Source organism: Petromyzon marinus, chromosome 56, assembly GCF_048934315.1.
Source record: "Petromyzon marinus isolate PM22_M1 ecotype Great Lakes invasive population chromosome 56, UKy_Petmar_22M1.pri1.0, whole genome shotgun sequence".
NCBI lineage: Eukaryota > Metazoa > Chordata > Hyperoartia > Petromyzontiformes > Petromyzontidae > Petromyzon > Petromyzon marinus.
In genome coordinates this window covers 6,423,770-6,437,064 of record NC_133722.1, presented here as the reverse complement: position 1 = coordinate 6,437,064, position 13,295 = coordinate 6,423,770, and positions in this window count along the sequence as shown.

Genomic DNA, 13,295 nt, shown 5'->3' with positions numbered 1-13,295 from the left:
TTTACCCGGGCCCGCTCACCATCATGAAGGTCCTTAATGATCGTGAGCAGAGGGTCAGGTACTCCAAAAGCACGAAGAACGACCCAGAGCCCAGGCCTACTGATGGTATCATAGGCCTTGACCAGGTCAATAAAGCAGAGATGTAGGTCTAGTTGGAATTCCCTACACCTCTGCTGTAGCAGACGGACAGAAAATATGGCATCTGTGCAGGACCGCCCTTTCCTGAAACCGCACTGGGGCTCCGCAAGCCTCTCCTCAGCGTGCCTGGCAAGGCGATGTTGAATAATCCTTGCCAGGACCTTTCCCGGCACACTGAGGAGTGATATGCCCCTGTAGTTGTTACAGTCTGTGCGGTCCCCCTTCTTAAAAAGGGGGACCACCAGGGCATCCTTCCAATCCTGCGGAACCCGTCCAGTGGTCCAGACTGTTGTTATGATGTCATATAGGGCAGTCTGTGCACAAACGCCACCCTCCCTCAGCATTTCGCTTGGGAGATCATCTCTGCCCGCTGCCTTTCCTGGTCTCAGACTCCGGATCGCCTTCAATACTTCCTCAGCAGATGGCACCTCAGCCAGCCACTCACAGGGGGTGACTTCATCCAATATTTGAGGCACCGCAGCCTCAGCAGGGTCATCCTCACTTTGTGCCACGATGTTTTCCTGGCTGAGGGATTTTCCCTCCCCCAGGACCTCACAGAAATGCTCAGCAAATCTGCGAACCTGTTCCTGGGGGTCGGAAATTGGATCACCGTTTTTTCCCCTAATGATGGTAATAGGTGTGGCGCTGCAGGTTACTTTTTTGATGGAGTTAAATAGAGATTTGTGATCACGGGCCACTGAGGCAGACTCCATCTCCTCAGCAACCCGCGACCACCACCCATCCTTGCAGCGCCTCACGGCTCTCCGAACCTCCGAGCGAAGGCTGCGGTAAGCCTCCTCATTCTCTGACGTGGGATTCTGTAGCCGATGACAGTGGGCCTGTCGCTTTTTCTCAACCATCCTGAACAACTCCTCTGTCATCCAGGGTGTCTGGGGAGGTCTGGACCGCGTACCCAAAGCAGCCATTGCAGCTGCATGAGTCACAGTCCTAAACCTCGCCCATTTACCCTCGACATCAGGAGGAGTCGGGGACGATGCCAATCCCAGCCGCAAGCGATGATGAAATTCTCGCTTGCAACTTTCATCAGATAACTGAGACCAGGCCACTTTAGGTTGGAATGTGGTCCTGGGTGTACACCCACCACCGGAGTGGAAGAATGGCAGGCGCATCTTACAGATGACTAGTCGATGGTCAGAGGGCAGATCAGCTCCACGGTAGGTCCTGGTGTCAAGGACATGGGCTCGCATTCGCTGGTCCGTCACTATGTAGTCCAGCAGATGTTCTTGCTTGGACCCGGCATGCATCCATGATGTTGTGTGGATGCGCCGATGCCGGAACAGCGTGTTGGTAATTACAAGCCCATGGGCTGCACAAAAATCTAGCAGCCTCCTACCGTTGTTATTGAGCTGATCTGGCCCATGCCCTCCAATCACTCCAGACCAGGTGCCAGTATCATGACCAACTCGGGCATTGAAGTCACCCAACATGATGACTCTATCCCGAGGGGCCACTTTAGCCAGCACCTGTGACAGGAGGTCATAGAAGGCATCTGACTCATCGGCTTTGCCTGCATCCCTCCACGGATGTTCATCTTCGGTGGGGGCATAAGTAACCACGACCACCATTCCTCGCCTCCGGTTGATGGGAAGGCGAGCCCAAAGTAGCCTGGGGCTTACAGCTTCCCACACCTCACCGCCACGCTCCCACGCCCCCTTCATTCTTTTGTTCAAAAGAAGACCCACACCCTGTTGTTTGGCAGTCTGCTGCCCCGAGTAGAGGACTGTCCACCCCTCATGGTGGCAGGAGCCAGAGCCGGTCCACCGGACCTCCTGAATGCCGCATAGATCCAGGCGGTACCGGTCCAGCTCCTGACAGAGGAGTGGCAGCCTCTCCTCTGCAGTGAGCGTTCGAACATTCCACGTGGCCACCCGTAGTGGCTTTTCGTTGTTTCTGGAGTGGCCCCGAGGGTAGGTATTCAATCTCCTGGCTCCGCCAATTGGGGTTTGGCCAGGAGACGTCATAGACGCCTGGCCCCCCGGGGCCTCCGGCACAAGCTTAGTTGTTACATATTTCAGTTTAATTCGTGGTTTTGTGGTAATTAATTGAAGGTGGAGGGGTTACCAGCCCCTCGCACCCGTCCAGAGCCCCCGTTTAGCCCCTGTGGTGGACACATATGCCATGAGGGGAGGAGCCAATCAAAATTGGAACTCCCCCCACAGCGCTGTCCACGACAGAGTTGCCCGTCCGGCACCGCGAGGAGGTAGGGGGTTGTTTTGCCGGACGCAGACACACACACACACACAGACACACACATACACACACAGACACACACACAGACACACACATACACACACAGACACACACACAGACACACACATACACACACAGACACACAGACACACACATACACGCACAGACACACACATACACACACACATAGACACACACATACACACACAGACACACACGCACAGACACACACACACAGACACACACAGACACAACAACCGCCATTCGCCACTAAGTGGCGGTGACGTCACCACGACGCTTGTGCCAGGCTATGTGCACCCTGAGGCCACGTGAAGTGTCGAACGCCCGCTGGCAGGAGGTCACGGGGCAGACCCAGGTGCCACGGGTCGACTGACTGAGATGACTGGCTGATGCACCACCTGTGCCCCCTACTGTGCCAACCTGCTGTGCTTTAGCCACCTGGCGCTCCGCTCGTTGTTGTGAGCGTCACTCCTCCGCCCTCCGTTGTTGTTGGAGGGCGACTGCCTCCAACTGCCCAGTAGCATCCTTCATGAGCCTCCTCCACAGAGGCCGATCTTGACACCGCTGGTACCAGTCATCGGCAAGTCCACTCAGCTCCACGTCCTCCTGTACCACATCACTCCATCTCTTCTCTAGCCCGTGCCGCGCCCGCTTAGCCCCCTCAATCCGGCCAAACAAAAGCTGTTTCGGCATGCGGTGGCTGGGCATGCGGGCTACATGACCCAGCCATCGCAGCCTTGCCTGCCGGAGGAGCTCACCGATGGTACATTGCCCAGATCTTTCAAGGATTTGTGAGCTCCTCACACAATCCAGTCTGGTTAAACCCAGGATGGATCGTAGGCAGGCCAGCCTAAATGTTTCTAACCGGCGAAGATGTTCCATTAGGGGGGTCCACGTTTCGCAAGCGTAGAGAAGGGAGGGAATGACCGTGGCCGAAAAGACCTGAAGCTTCGTGCGGAGCGACAGACCAGGTAGCTTCCACACAGCGATAAAAAGATAATGCCGCTCGACTGATTCGGAGTGACACCTCTGCTGTTAAACTGGAGCCGGTCATAAGCACACTGCCCAGGTATGGGAAACTCTCCAACTCACTCCACAACTGCCCCATCACCGATTGGTGATGGGGCGCGGGGCCCTTGAAAGTGCGGGGCCTGTAGCTACTACTGCACGTGTAGCTACTACTACACAGTAGCTACTACTACTACACGTGTAGCTACTACTACACGTGTAGCTACTACTACTACACGTGTAGTAGTAGTAGCTACTACTACTACACGTGTAGTAGTAGCTACTACTACACAGTAGCTACTACTACTACACGTGTAGTAGTAGCTTCAAATCGCTTTAAACTATTGTCATTGTAGTGCGTATTTAATGTGGCGCGGCACTCTGATGTTGTAGGAGAAAACATTTATTAAAAAGTCAATTTAATTAAGTAGAACGTGTTGCCTATATTTTATTTAAAGTTGCGCATTTTGATGTGACGTCACATTTCTCAACCCCCCCCCCCCATCGTCACACATCGTCACAAATGTCTGACCCCCCCCCCAGGTGCGTGACGTCATTTATGGACGGCCCCTTAGCAGACCATGGTTGCGGCTGTAACCTCGCTCCCAAGCTGCTGCTGCTGACGTGTGTGTGTATATGTATAGGTGTATGTGTGTACGTGTGTGTGTACGTGTGTGTGTATGTGTGTGTGGGGAGCGATAGTGTAGCGGTTAGCGCGTACCTGGTGCGATGTATAAACATTGCCACTAGGGAGACAAAGGCGGTCGGGCGTGGTGCTGGCCCACCCACCCCCTCGTGTACCGTTACCGGCCTTCATAGGTGCTCGCTAACAGCACTTGCCCCTACAGTCTGTTAAGGCTATATGGGGGATCTTTGTTTTTTTTGTATGTGTGTGTACGTGTGTATGTGTGTGTGTACGTGTGTTTGTGTGCACGTGTGTGTGTGTGTTTGTATGTCTGTGTGTACAACCACCATTCCCGAGGAATGGTGCTTGTGGCTACTTATGCCTCCACCGAAGATGAACATCAGTGGAGGGATGCAGGCAAAGCCGATGAGTCAGATGCCTTCTATGACCTCCTGTCACAGGTGCTGGCTAAAGTGGCCCCTTGGGATAGAGTCATCATGTTGGCTGACTTTAATGCCCGAGTTGGTCATGATACTGGCACCTGGTCTGGAGTGATTGGAGGGCATGGGCCAGATCAGCTCAATAACAACGGTAGGAGGCTGCTAGATTTTTGTGCAGCCCATGGGCTTGTAATTACCAACACGCTGTTCCGGCATCGGCGCATCCACACAACATCATGGATGCATGCCGGGTCCAAGCAAGAACATCTGCTGGACTACATAGTGACGGACCAGTGAATGTGAGCCTATGTCCTTGACACCAGGACCTACCGTGGAGCTGATCTGCCCTCTGACCATCGACCAGTCATCTGTAAGATGCGCCTGCCATTCTTCCACTCCGGTGGTGGGTGTACACCCAGGACCCCATTCCGACCTAAAGTGGCCTGGTCTCAGTTATCTGATGAAAGTTGCAAGCGAGAATTTCATCATCGCTTGCGGCTGGGATTGGCATCGTCCCCGACTCCTCCTGATGTCGAGGGTAAATGGGCGAGGTTTAGGACTGTGACTCATGCAGCTGCAATGGCTGCTTTGGGTACGCGGTCCAGACCTCCCCAGAGACCCTGGCTGACAGAGGAGGTGTTCAGGATGGTTGAGAAAAAGCGACAGGCCCACTGTCATCGGCTACAGAATCCCACGTCAGAGAATGAGGAGGATTACCGCAGCCTTCGCTTGGAGGTTCGGAGAGCCGTGAGGCGCTGCAAGGATGGGTGGTGGTCGCGGGTTGCTGAGGAGATGGAGTCTGCCTCAGTGGCCCGTGATCACAAATCTCTATTTAACTCCATCAAAAAAGTAACCTGCAGCGCCACACCTATTACCATCATTAGGGGAAAAAATGGTGATCCAATCTCCGACCCCCAGGAACAGGTTTGCAGATTTGCTGAGCATTTCTGTGAGGTCCTGGGGGAGGGAAATCCCTCAGCCAGGAAAACATCGTGGCACAAAGTGAGGATGACCCTGCTGAGGCTGCGGTGCCTCAAATATTGGAAGAAGTCACCCCCTGTGAGTGGCTGGCTGAGGTGCCATCTGTTGAGGAAGTACTGAAAGCGATCCGGAGTCTGAGACCAGGAAAGGCAGCGGGCAGAGATGATCTCCCAAGCGAAATGCTGAGGGAGGGTGGCGTTTGTGCACAGACTGCCCTATATGACATCATAACAACGGTCTGGGCTGCTGGATGGGTTCCGCAGGATTGGAAGGATGCCCTGGTGGTCCCCCTCTTTAAGAAGGGGGACCGCACAGACTGTAACAGCTACAGGGGCATCTCACTCCTCAGTGTGCCGGGAAAGGTCCTGGCAAGGATTATTCAGCATCGCCTTGCCAGGCGTGCTGAGGAGAGGCTTGCGGAGCCCCAATGCGGTTTCAGGAAAGGGTGGTCCTGCACAGATGCCATATTTTCTGTTCGTCTGCTACAGCAGAGGTGTAGGGAATTCCAACAAGACCTACATCTCTGCTTTATTGACCTGGTCAAGGCCTATGATACCATCAGTAGGCCTGGGCTCTGGGTCGTTCTTCGTGCTTTTGGAGTACCTGACCCTCTGCTCACGATCATTAAGGACCTTCATGATGGTGAGCGGGCCCGGGTAAAACTACGTGGCCGGGAGTCAGAGCCATTCCCTGTACACCTTGGGGTGCGACAGGGATGTCCTCTGGCTCCCACATTATTTAACATCTATTTTGACCACGTAGTTCGTGAAGCCTTCAATAGCTGTACCGGGGGAATCTCCATATGGTACAGATATAATGGGAGGCTGATCGATGCCCGGGTGCGGTCAAGGGATGGCTCCCTATTGGTCAACCACGTTATGTATGCTGATGATTTGGTAATAGCTGCTCAGTCAGAGGAGGAGTTGGAGACGCTGCTGCTGAGACTGAAGCGTGCCACTAAGAGGTGGGGCCTTACTATCAGCCCCACCAAAACTAAGCACCTGCCTGGGTATTTTGTACCATTGGACACTCCACCCCCACAACTCCCAATCGGTGATGGGGCAGTTGTGGAGAGAGTGGAGAGTTTCCCATACCTGGGCAGTGTGCTTATGACTTGCTCCAGTTTAACAGCAGAGGTCTCACTCCGAATCAGTCGAGCGGCAATATCTTTTCATCGGTTGCGTAACGCTGTGTGGAAGCTACCTGGTCTGTCGCTCCGCACTAAGCTTCAGGTCTTCTCGGCCACGGTCATTCCCTCCCTTCTCTACGCTTGCAAAACGTGGACCCCCCTAATGGAACATCTTCGCCGGTTAGAAACATTTATGCTGGCCTGCCTACGATCCATCCTGGGTTTAACCAGACTGGATTGTGTGAGGAGCTCACAAATCCTTGAAAGATCTGGGCAGGGTCCCATCGGTGAGCTCCTCCGGCAGGCAAGGCTGCGATGGCTGGGTCATGTAGCCCGCATGCACAGCCACCGCATGCCGAAACAGCTTTTGTTTGGCCGGATTGAGGGGGCTAAGCGGGCGCGGCACGGGCTAGAGAAGAGATGGAGTGATGTGGTACAGGAGGACGTGGAGCTGAGTGGACTTGCCGATGACTGGTACCAGCGGTGTCAAGATCGGCCTCTGTGGAGGAGGCTCGTGAAGGACGCTACTACTGGGCAGTTGGAGGCAGTCGCCCTCCAACAACAACGGAGGGCGGAGTAGCGACGCTCAGAACAACGAGCGGAGCGCCGGGTGGCTTAAGCACAGCAGGTTGGCACAGTAGGGGGCACAGGTGGTGCATCAGCCAGTCATCTCAGTCATCTCAGTCAGTCGACCCGTGGCACCTGGGTCTGCCCAGTGACCTCCTGCCAGCGGGCGTTCGACACTTCACGTGGCCTCACGGTGCACATAGCCTGGCACAAGCGTCGTGGTGACGTCACCGCCACTTAGTGGCGAATGGCGGTTGTTGTTGTTGTGTAAGTGTGTACGTGTGTGTGTGTACGTGTGTGTCTGTCTGTATGTGTGTGTGTACTGTGTGTGTGTACGTGTGTGTGTCTGTCTGTGTGTCTGTGTGTGTGTGTTTGCAGCCTATCGGATTGCCTAGCGCCGACTGACCGGCCGATAGGCATTCAATCACCATCACCACCACCACCATCATCTCTCTGCCAACGCTTCAACGGCGCCCACTGGCGGACGAGGCTGAGATCGCTGGGTGCCTGCAGCGAGCTTCCGATCGCAGCGTCATCAGAGGCAGCAGCGTCATCAGAAGCAACATCAGCAACAGAAGCAGCAGAAGCAAAAGCAGCAGCAGAAGCAACAATAGCATCAGCAAAAGCAGCAACAGAAGCAGCAGTAGCAACAGCAGCAGCAACAATAGCATCAGCAACAGAAGCAACATCAGCAACAGAAGCAGAAGAAGCAACAGCATCAGAAGCAACAGCATCAGAAGCAACAGCAACAGAAGCAGCAACAGCAGCAGCAGGAGAAGCATCAGAAGCAACAGAAGCAGCGGTGGCGAGGGAATGCGATTTATCCCAAAGCGACATGCGGCACGCGTTTGTGTATTGGTGCGTCCGTGCATTTCGTGAGTTAGTGCGTTAGTGATTTAGTGCATTTCGTGAGTTAGTGCGTAGAGGTATGCGTGCGTTAGTGCTCCTAAGTGCGTCCACGCGTTAGCGAAATTAGTGTACTGGCACGTTAGTGCGCTAGCGCGTTAGTCCGTTGGTGCGCTGGCACGTCAGTGCGTGAACGCGTGAGTTAGTGCGTGGATGAGTTAGTGCGTGAACGCGTGAGTGAGTTAGTGCGTGGATGAGTTAGTGCGTGAACGCTGAGTGAGTTAGTGCGTGGATGAGTTAGTGCGTGAACGCGTGAGTGAGTTAGTGCGTGGATGAGTCAGTGCGTGAACGCGTGAGTGAGTTAGTGCGTGGATGAGTTAGTGCGTGAACGCGTGAGTGAGTTAGTGCGTGGATGAGTTAGTGCGTGAACGCGTGAGCGAGTTGGTGCGTGGATGAGTTAGTGCGTGAACGCGTGAGTGTAGTTAGTGCGTGGATGAGTTAGTGCGTGAACCCGTGAGCGAGTTAGTGCGTGGATGAGTTAGTGCGTGAACGCGTGAGCGAGTTGGTGCGTGGATGGGTTAGTGCGTGGGTGGGTGAATTAGCGCGTGAACGAGTGAGTGAGTTAGCGCGTGACTGAGTGCGTGAGTGAGTGAGTTAGTGAGTTAGTGCGTGAGTGAGTTAGCTAGTGAGTTAGTTAGTGAGTGAGTTAGTGTGTGAGTGAGTTAGTGCGTGAGTGAGTTAGTGAGTGAGTGAGTTAGTGAGTGAGTTCGTGAGTGAGTTAGTGCGTGAGTTAGTGAGTGAGTTAGTGAGTTAGTTAGTGAGTTAGTGAGTGAGTTAGTGCGTGAGTGAGTTAGTGAGTGAGTGCGTGAGTGACTGGGTGAGTGAATGAGTTAGTGAGTTAGTTAGTGATTTAGTGAGTTAGTGCGTGAGTGAGTTATTGAGTTAGTGAGTGAGTTAGTGAGTTAGTGAGTGAGTTAGTTAGTGAGTTAGTTAGTGATTTAGTGCGTTAGTGAGTTAGTGAGTTAGTGCGTGAGTGAGTTATTGAGTTAGTGAGTGAGTTAGTGAGTTAGTGAGTGAGTTAATGAGTGAGTTAGTGAGTGAGTTAGTGAGTGAGTTAGTGCGTGAGTGAGTTAGTGAGTTAGTGAGTGAGTTAGTTAGTGAATGAGTGAGTTAGTTAGTGAGTTAGTGAGTGAGTTAGTGAATTAGTGAGTTAGTGAGCTAGTGAGTGAGTTAGTGAGTGAGTTAGTGAGTTAGTGAGTGAGTTAGTGAATTAGTGAGTTAGTGAGCTAGTGAGTGAGTTAGTGAGTGAGTTAGTGAGTTAGTGAGTGAGTTAGTGAATTAGTGAGTTAGTGAGCTAGTGAGTGAGTTAGTTAGTGAGTTAGTGCTTTAACGAGTAAGTGCGTCAGTGTGTTGGCGCGTGAGCGCGTTTGTGAGTGGAGCTCGCTGAAGAAGGAGGTGGAGGAGGTGGGGGAGGTGGAGGAAGAAGGGTGGAGGGGGTGATGGGGGGGGGGGGTACCATCGAGGATCGAGGTCGCCGCTCCTCCTCTGCGATGTCGCGATGGAGCGGCTCTCGATCCCCCCACGCCATGACGCAGACACCACCACCACCACCATCACCGCCACCACCACCACCACCACCGCCGCCACCACCACCACCACCGCCACCACCACCACCACCACCGCCACCACCACCACCGCCACCACCGCCGCCACCGCCGCCACCACCGCATAATTTCTCAAACACGGCGGCGACGGGAAGCAGAGAGACCGCGAAGCTCATCGCGGAGATCTGCCCCCGGAACGTCGGAAGACAAAGATCCCCCGTGTAGCCTTAACAGACTGTAGGGGCAAGTGCTGTTAGCGAGTAGCGAGCGCCTATGGAGGCCCGCACGGCACACGAGGGGGTGGGTGGCCAGCACCACGCCCGGCCGCCTTTGTCTCCCGACACACACACAGAGACACACAGAGACACAGAGACACACACACAGTGACACACACACAGAGACACACAGAGACACAGACACACACACACAGTGACACACACACATAGACACACACAGATACAGAGACAGACTCACACAGAGACACACACAGACACACACATATAAAGAGACAGACTCACACAGAGACACACACACAGAGACACACACATATACAGAGACAGACTCACACACAGACACATACACAGACACATACACACAGAGACACACACACAGACACACACACAGACACACACACACAGAGACACACAGAGACACACACACAGAGACACACACAGACACACACACAGAGACACACACACAGACACACACACAGAGATACACACAGACACACACACAGAGACACACACAGACACACACACAGAGACACACAGAGACACAGACACACACAGAGATACACACAGACACACACACACACACAGACACACACACAGACACACACACAGACACACACACAGAGACACACACACAGAGACACACACAGACACACACACAGTGACACACACAGACACACACACACAGAGATACACACAGACACACACACAGAGACACACACACAGACACACACACAGAGATACACACAGACACACACACAGAGACACACACACAGACACACACACACAGAGATACACACAGACACACACACACAGAGACACACACACAGACACACAGTCACACACACACACAGACACACACACACACCGAGACACACACAGACACACACAGAGTGACACACACACACAGAGCGGCGGTAATCAGCGGCGGTCACCGCTGTGGGATATGCGGATATGAGGCAGCTACGCGCGTGTGGTGGTGGTGGTGCTGGGTGGTGGTGGTGATGCTGGGTGGTGCTGGGTGGTGGTGATGCTGGGTGGTGGTGGTGGTGGGTGGTGGTGGTGGTGCTGGGTGGTGGTGGTGGTGCTGGGTGGTGGTGGTGATGCTGGGTGGTGCTGGGTGGTGGTGATGCTGGGTGGTGGTGGTGGTGGGTGGTGGTGGTGGTGCTGGGTGGTGGTGGTGCTGGGTGGTGGTGGTGCTGGGTGGTGGTGGTGGTGGTGCTGGGTGGTGGTGGTGCTAGGTGGTGGTGCTGCTAGGTGGTGGTGTTGGGTGGTGGTGGTGGTGCTGGGTGGTGGTGGTGCTGCTGGGTGGTGGTGGTGCTGGGTGGTGGTGGTGCTGGGTGGTGGTGGTGCTGGGTGGTGGTGGTGCTGGGTGGTGGTGGGTGGTGGTGGTGGTGCTGGGTGGTGCTGGGTGGTGGTGGTGCTGGGTGGTGGTGCTGCTGGGTGGTGGTGGTGCTGGGTGGTGGTGGTGCTGGGTGGTGGTGGGTGGTGGTGGTGGTGCTGGGTGGTGGTGGTGCTGCTGGGTGGTGGTGGTGGTGGTGGTGGTGGTGCTGGGTGGTGCTGGGTGGTGCTGGGTGGTGGTGATGTTGGGTGGTGGTGGTGGTGCTGGGTGGTGGTGGTGATGCTGGGTGGTGGTGTTAGGTGGTGGTGGTGGTGATGCTGGGTGGTGGTGGTGCTGGGTGGTGCTGGGTGGTGGGGCTGCTAGGTGGTGGTGCTGCTATAGGTGGTGGTGTTGGGTGGTGGTGGTGCTGGGTGGTGGTGGTTGCTGGGTGGTGGTGCTGCTGGGTGGTGGTGGTGCTGCTGGGTGGTGGTGGTGGTGCTGGGTGGTGGTGGTACTGTTGGGTGGTGGTGGTGCTGGGTGGTGCTGGGTGGTGGTGTTGGGTGGTGATGGTGATGCTAGGTGGTGGTGCTGGGTGGTGGTGGTGCTGGGTGGTGGTGCTGCTGGGTGGTGCTGCTGGGTGGTGCTGCTGGGTGGTGGTGCTGCTGGGTGGTGGTGCTGCTGGGTGGTGGTGGTGGTGGTGGTGCTGGGTGGTGGTGCTGCTGGGTGGTGGTGCTGGGTGGTGCTGCTGCTGGGTGGTGGTGGTGCTGGGTGGTGGTGGTGCTGGGTGGTGGTGGTGCTGGGTGGTGGTGGTGGTGGTGGTGCTGGGTGGTGCTGCTGGGTGGTGGTGGTGCTGCTGGGTGGTGGTGCTGGGTGGTGCTGCTGGGTGGTGGTGGTGATGTATATAATAATAATTTATAATAACGCGACGGCCGCCCTAGACCCACCGCAGCAGCAGGAGGTGGCTCACGCAGTGCGGTGCGCTGCGTCCGAGTGTCACGTCTAGCCCCCATGTTAACCTGCTCGCTCTCTCTCTCGGGGGGTGGTGGTGGTGGTGGTGGGGGGTAGCTGGTGGGTGGCTGGTGGGTGGGTGGTGGGTGGACGTCAGGGATGCGATCCGCGCCGTCAGGGTGACCTCCAGCGACGATGCTGCGCTGAGTGAGCGGCGTCTGGCGCGGTGCCACGCGTTAACCTCGCGTCTCACAGTCCAAACAGGGTTGTTGTTGTTGATTTGTTTTAATATCCAGTACCCCTCTATTTAAGACCGAGATAGGAGGACTTCTTCACAATTGTGGCTAATCGCCTGTATGAAGCCGCTTCTTGTTGTTGTTATTGTTAATCGCCAGCGAGACGCCAACGCAACTCGAGCCTTCAATGCAGCCGCGGGTAATTTTGCTCTCCAGCGCACCGAGGTGCTGAAGCAGTCACAAAATAGTCGCGGGTTTTGTATTTTTTTTTTTACGCCGCTGTTTGGTTGTTAACGTGGCAAAAAAAAAAAACCTTTTACCAGTCGGCCGCGTCGGGTGGCGGAGGCGGCGGGTTTGACGACACACTTTTGCTAGACGCGATCTAACCCAGTGGCGCTTGAACGGTGCGAGTAAACACATAGGCGTTGATGAAACAAAGTAAGTTTTAACTTAACGTGCCCCAGCGCTCTGTTTTAATCTCCAACACACACACATCGGCTGTGTGACGGCAGAGTAAACCCACTCCTGGAATCGTCGATTTCCGGTGCAGCATCAACAAGCGGCATCGTCAGTCGACAAAGTGACAGAGTTGTGGAGAATTCCTCCTCCTGTTTCGGCCTTTGAACGCCGTTGGCTGATGCGAACTCAACGCCTCGCAAGAGAGGTCCCAGTCGGTACAGTCACGTTCGCTATACGTCAGCAGTTTTCCCGTCGTATCTGTTCCACCTGATGACGGACGCTTGTGTTGCGGTCGAAACGTCGTGATTTAATTTATTTTATCGTTCTAACTACTACGTGATTTTTAACCGAAAGAACCAAAGAGTATGTGTATCCCTGCACAGTCACGAAAACTTCAGATCGAGGTCAGAGGGGGTGTCTGTTTTTGGTGTTTAGGACGACTTAAGGCCTGCCGGAGGTCGGCGAGACAACGCCGGGCCAGCGACGTTGAAAGTCGTCGCTGATTCAACCGCGGCCACGTCCGCGACTTTG